The sequence below is a fragment of the Rattus rattus genome, chromosome 7 (genome assembly GCF_011064425.1).
Source record: "Rattus rattus isolate New Zealand chromosome 7, Rrattus_CSIRO_v1, whole genome shotgun sequence".
Taxonomy (NCBI): Eukaryota; Metazoa; Chordata; class Mammalia; order Rodentia; family Muridae; genus Rattus; species Rattus rattus.
The window spans coordinates 113,996,078-114,002,549 of record NC_046160.1 but is presented as its reverse complement, the minus strand read 5'-3'; positions in this window follow the sequence as shown (position 1 = coordinate 114,002,549).

The following is a 6,472-nucleotide window of genomic DNA, read 5'->3' as shown; positions in this document are numbered from 1 at the left end:
ACAGTAGGTCCCTAAACGCTGCTGAGTCGTTCTGGCCGGGTAATCTGACTCTCAGTAACCTGCATTCCCTTGGCCTGGGAATTCTCTCCTGCTCTCAACCTCTGGCCTTCTAAGAGGTCTCCTCTGACCCGGGCGGGCAGCATGGGCTACCAAACGCAGACTTACACACACACACACACACACACACACACACACACACACACACACACACACACACACCAGACAGAAGCACACACCCCTAAAAAGCAAACAACAAAAAGCCCACAACATCACCTTGTAGTTTCTCGTTTTTATTGCCTTCCTCCCAGATCCTAGTGTCAACAACAGCCCCACAACCTCTGTAGAGTAGGGTGGAGGAGGAATTAATGGCCTATTGATCAATCGTTTGACCCACGGGAGATGGGAGACATTCCGACCCATGAAGCGAAATGTTCCCCCTTCGGAGGGTCCTGGAAGTCCAGGCATATTCTCTCTCTCTCTCTCTCTCTCTCTCTCTCTCTCTCTCTCTCTCTCTCTCTCTCTCTCTCTCTCTCTCATTTTTTATACACTGTAGCTATCTTCAGACACACAAGAAGAGAATATTGGACCCCATTACAGATGGTTGCGAGCCACCGTGTGGTCGCTGGGATTTGAACTCAGTCAATGCTCTCAAACGCTGAGCCATCTCTCCAGCCCCAAGCATCCTCTCATTGAAGGGGCTGCTTGTCAACCCGCCTCCCTTGCTTGCCCTCTGCCCCTACTCTCTGGTGTAGCTCTTCCTTATGAAGGAGGAGCCAAACAGGCCTTTGCTTCTAGTTCTCCTTCCTGGGGAGCCAGGGGTGTCCTACGAAAAATCACTCGTCATAAAAGACACAACCCTTAAGCAGTGATCAGGAGCTGGAAAGGCTCAATGGGTAGAAAAGTCAATGAGTAAACACAAAGCTTGTGAACATGAGGTCAACGCCCAAGATTGTTGGTCGTCTGATCTCCACAAGAGTGCCGCGGTGTGCACAGGACCTCCCCTCTCTCCAGTGATGGCAGCTTCCCCATCTGTCCATCTTTGGGTCCTCCTCTCCACATTGCTTCTTCGTTTATATTTTCCTTAAACAGAGGCAAGCTTGTCTCCGGTTTCAGCTTGTTCTTTTTTTTTTTTTAAGACTTATTTTTTTTTATATTTATGTGTATATTTTTATTCATGTACATGGTTGTTTTGCCTGCATGTATGTCTGTACACCACATATACCGGCAGTGCCTACAGAGACCAGGAGAAGACATTGGATTCTTCAGGGACTGGCACTGGAGATGGTTGTGGGCTGCTCTGTAGGTGCTGGGAATAAAGAACAGTCAGTGTTCTTAACTGCTGAGCCGTCTCTCTCGTCCCTTGTTTTGTTGTTTTTTTTTTTTTTAATTACTCTGTAGTCCTAGATGGTCTTAAACTCCAAGGGATGCTCTTGCTTCGGAATCCCAGGTGCGGGGTTTGGGGGTGGGGGGCACAATAGTAAGTTTCCACTTTGTCCTTAAGTGCAAAGAATGCCCCTTTCCGGGCTGGAGAGACGGCTCAGTGGTTAGAGCACTGACTGCTCTTCCAGAGGTCCTGAGTTCAATTCCCAGCAACCACATGGTGGCTCACAACCATCTGTAATGGAATCTGACGCCCTCTTCTGGTGTGTCTGTAGACAGCTTCAGTGTGCTTATGTATAACAAATAAATCTTAAAAAAAAAAAAAAAAAAAATGCCCCTTTCCTCAGTTTCAACCTAAGACCAGGAGCTTTTCCTTGTGGGCTCTGATCAGGACTTAGGGGTGTGTGTGTGTGTGTGTGTGTGTGTGTCTGTGTGCTGTGTGTCTGTGTGTCTGTGTGTCTGTGTGTCTGTGTGTCTGTGTCTGTCACTGGAAAGAAGACACCACGCTTGTTCTTCAGGTTTTTGTCCTTTTAGGTTTCCGGGTGCTGCCGCCTCGGCACTCAGAGTGCATCTTCCCTGTTCTGCCTTCTGCCTTTCTGGAAACGCCCTCCCAGGTGTGTTTCCATGGTGATTTTAAATCCCATCAGGTAGAAGATGAAGAGTAACCATCACAGTGCCTGAGGCTAGAGCTGGCCTAGGCTACTCTCTGTGAGCAAGGTCCTGGCATTTCTTACTCCGTAGCCTGGGCAAGGACCTCATCTGTCACTAGGTTCTCAAACGGGGAGCAAGCAACTCCATGATTCAGCAGCATGGGCCACACAGAGACACTGTCTGTGGGGTCCTCACTCATCACAGGCTGTCATCCATGTGGCACCGAGCCCTTTTCCCCCAGGGAGATATGCAGGGATATTGGTAAGACCACACCGAGGAAGTCACCAACTAAAGGAGCGGCAGGATTTTCCCAGAGGTCTCGGGCCAGCAGCTCCCCTGTGGGCCGGCTGCCAGCTCTTTGGCTCCACTCTCCCAACCTTTCTGATCTCCCCGCTCTTGCCTCTCCTCTAATGTTTCCTTATTTTCCCCACACTGCTACAGCATTTATCTCTCTCTCTCTCTCTCTCTCTCTCTCTCTCTCTCTCTCTCTCTCTCTCTCTCTCTCTCTCTCTCTCTCTCTCTTCCAGAACAGGGTTTCTCTGTGTAGCCCTGGCTGTCCTGGAACTCACTTTGTAGACTGGTTTGGCCTGGAACTCACAGAGATCCGCCTGTCTCTGCCTCCCACGTGCCCCCACCAGCAGCTCTCATTTTCTTATGCCCGAGAAGATCTGACACTCCAAGATCTGATGCTCACAGAAAACAGTGTAAAGAAAACATTGTAAAGCGTTTGTGGGTTTTACAGTGGTCAGTGCTGGCTGTCAACTTGCTATAAATCACTGAGGAAGAAGGAAGGATTTTTTTTTTTTACAGTGACAGACATTTTATTTATCATCAGGAACATGTAAGTTTACAGACTATCTAATGTTTTATTTAAGCACAGCTATAATATAAATTTTCTTTTCAATATTAGAGATGATTGTAGCAAATGTGTAACCATGTATAAAAATCACTGGTTCAGTCAGATAATTGAAGTAGAAATGTCAACTTTGTGACATTCTTTTTTTTTTCCATCTTTATTAACTTGAGTATTTCTTATTTACATTTTGATTGTTATTCCCTTTCCAGGTTTCCGGGTCAACATCCCCCTAACTCCTTCCCCTCCCCTTCTCTATGGGTGTTCCCCTCCCCAGCCTCCCCCCATTTCCGCCCTCACCCCAACAATCACGTTCACTGGGGATTCAGTCTTGGCAGGACCAAGGGCTTCCCCTTCCACTGGTGCTCTTACTAGGCTATTCATTGCTACCTATGAGGTTGGAGCCCAGGGTAAGAAGGAAGTATTAATGAGGGATTGTCCACACTAGCCTGGTGTGTAGGTATGTCTATGGAAGATTGTCTTATTGAGTGATCTGGGGAGACCCATCCAACTGTGGGTGGCACCATTCCCTAGGCCATGTGCAGAAGTGGAGGTCTGTCCTGAATTGTATGAGTGAAGAAACTGAACTGAGCCAACAAGAGAGCATGCATTCACTTCTCTCTGCTCTTGATTATGGATGTACTACGACGGGCTGTGTACTACAACGGGCTGTATGGAGTTCCTGCCTTGATTTCCCCACAGGGATGACCTATAGCCTGGAACCGTAAGCTGAAATAAACTCCTTCCTCCCTGCAGTTGCTTACTGTCAGGGTATTTTTATCACAGCAATGAATGAAGCCAGGAAGGGCTTTCTGGTTGCTGATTCAGACCCAACGGCCAAGACCCTCTGAACAGCAGATCTGAAGACAGCAACCCATGAAAGACATTTTGAGGACCTTTACGTAAGTCTGGGTGTAACCGAGGGGGCTGGGTTGCATAGAGGAGGGAGTGTTGCTGTTGTAGGTAGGACTGCCTCTGCTGTAGGAACACATGCCATCCTCAGGCATGACTAATTGCTTAGCGTGAAATTCTGTAATGTCTGTGCTTGACTTTTCGAGTTCGTTCATTTGTTTCCGAGACAGGGCTTCATTATGTAGTCCTGTCTAGCTTGGAATTTGCTACATAAACCAGTCCTCCAACTCACAGAGATCCGCCTGCCTCTGTGTTCCAAGTGCTGGAATTAAAGGCATGCACCACCACGTCTATCTGTCTGCACTTTAAAACATGTCAACGATAGGCTAGGTTGTGGTGTGGCACAAACTTGTAAACTCAGCACCAAGAGGCTGAGGCAGGTGAATGGTGATCTGAGGCCAGCCTGGACTATACTGTAAATCTCATTGCAAGAGATCAAGAGGAAAAGAAAGAGAGACGAAGGGCGTGAAAGTCAGAGGATAACCTGTGGGAATTGGTTCTCTCTATCCTGACAAGTCTGGGTTTTGAACTCATGTCTTCAGGCTTGGCAGCAAGTGCCTTTACCCACTGTGCTTCTCTCAAGGGCTTTGGTCTTGTTTTTTATTTCCTCAACCTTGGCTACCATCTTGCTATATATAACAGCTTCTTGTTCCCTAGTCATAGCTGACTGAGCCTCTGAACCAAGCAGGACCAATGGGCTTCCTCTAGGGAATTTGAAACTGGGACAGAAAGAGGCTAGGCGGCAGTCGGGTATCTTTCTTGTCAGGAGACACGAAAACCTAGCAAATGTAAGCAAGAGGGATTCTTTGCTCCTCAACCCAGGCCCAGATGCCAATCGGCTACAACAGGAGACAGAGCAGACCCAGAACAATGCAAATCAAGAGGAAGAGACTGAAGACAGCCTAGGTTGCGGAAGTGTCCCAGTCTACCTCCAGGCAGACCGAGACCCCCATTATCCTCCAGTCTCAGACCTCAAAACGCACCTCTGTATGCTTTTATAACAAACAGGATGTGAGCACTCGTGCGCAGAGGCAGGCCCAGGCTAGCTAATAGAGCCCATTGTGCATAGCTACATGGCGTTGGTGAGCGGCAGTCAGCTAGCTACAGGGTGAGCATACACTATTGGGAAGCTCTACCGAGCAGGGACCCCTCCCAGGACAGCATTTCCCAGCACTGCCCCCTCCATCCCCAGCCTAGGGCACTTCCTGGAGAATCCCATAAGTTACAGCCCAGACCTCCTCAGTAGATGGGCTGCTGAGCGAACGCCTATGTGCCTGGAGTGCTGATGAGCTGAAGAAGCCTTCCATAATGCTGGCTGCAAGCCAGTTTGATGCCTGTTCTCAGTGCCAAGAGGACGTCCTGAACCAGCCCAGAGTCCTGAGGTTCTGGGTCTCAGCCGTGGGTGGGCACGGACTCATCCAGGCCATAAAGGCCAAGGTCCTTGGGGCTGAAGTCCACACTGCAGGATAGGTGTCCCTCGTCCTCCTGATACATCTCCTTTGGCTCCTAACAATTCCATCCCCCACGCCCTGACCTGCTCTGCTGTCCCACCATCTACACAGTGTATGAGGCTTTTTTTTTTTTTAAAATCAGGGAAGATGGTGGACCTTCCCCCTGGAACCTGGTCAGTTTCATTTCAGGAGATTCTCTGAAGCTTCCCTTACCCACTTCCCACTTGACCACTCTGGCCATGACCCCGACACACCAGTGCCTTAGAACTAGAGCGTTTGTGTCACCATGTCTGCTGTGTTTTTAAAAAGATAAAGAGAGGGGGGTATGTTCTATGGAGGTGTGGTGAGGTAGAGAGGGGGGTATGTTCTATGGAGGTGTGGTGAGGTAGGAGGAAAGGGGGTGCCTCAGCGGACCCATGCTGAGACGTCCCTTCCCTCGAGAGACCAGGAGGTATAGTATAGGATAGAGTTGATTCAGGGCATGGGGAGGGGAGTTAAGAGGGTAGTAGGGGCAGAGAGAGAGAGAGAGAGAGAGAGAGAGAGAGAGAGAGAGAGAGAGAGAGAGAGAGAGAGGTAGAGTAGAGGCCGGCCATGAGCATGTTGAGAGAAGAGGGGAAGGGAATGGGGAGAGAGGGGACAAAGAGGAACAAGAGAATGAGGCGAGGGCAAGCAGCCCCTTTTATAGTGTCAGGCATACCTGGCTGTTGCTAGGTAACTGTGGGGGTGGAGCTTAGACAGAATTCTAACAATGTCCCTCTTTGAATCTTCACTCTGCTGGGGGTTCCTCAGGGGATGCCTGCACTGCCACATCTCTGGGCATCGGATGACTGAAGGATGACAAGATGTGTCCCCAACCGCAAGTGCTTATCGTGAGATCAGGGTGGAGCTGCTGGCTAAGCATAAAGGTGTGTCACCCAGGATGGCATTGACGTTAAAGGAAGATGCTGCCCACAGACAGGCCTGGCACCAGCAGAAAACGGACACCGGGGATAGCAATGGATGATGTATTCCCAGCACCGGGGTCACAGGTAGAGAACCTGCAGGCCAAGGGCGATGCCAAGAACTCGAAGGTGAGGCTCTTAGAAATCTTGGCTCCCATTCTAGATGCCCCATGGTTGGAGACTTAAAGAAAGTCATGCTGTCACCCTGATAATCAATCTCCTCACTCGTCCAAACTATTTTTACTGAATTGCTACTAGTACTATAAAAGATGGCCCAGTAAGAT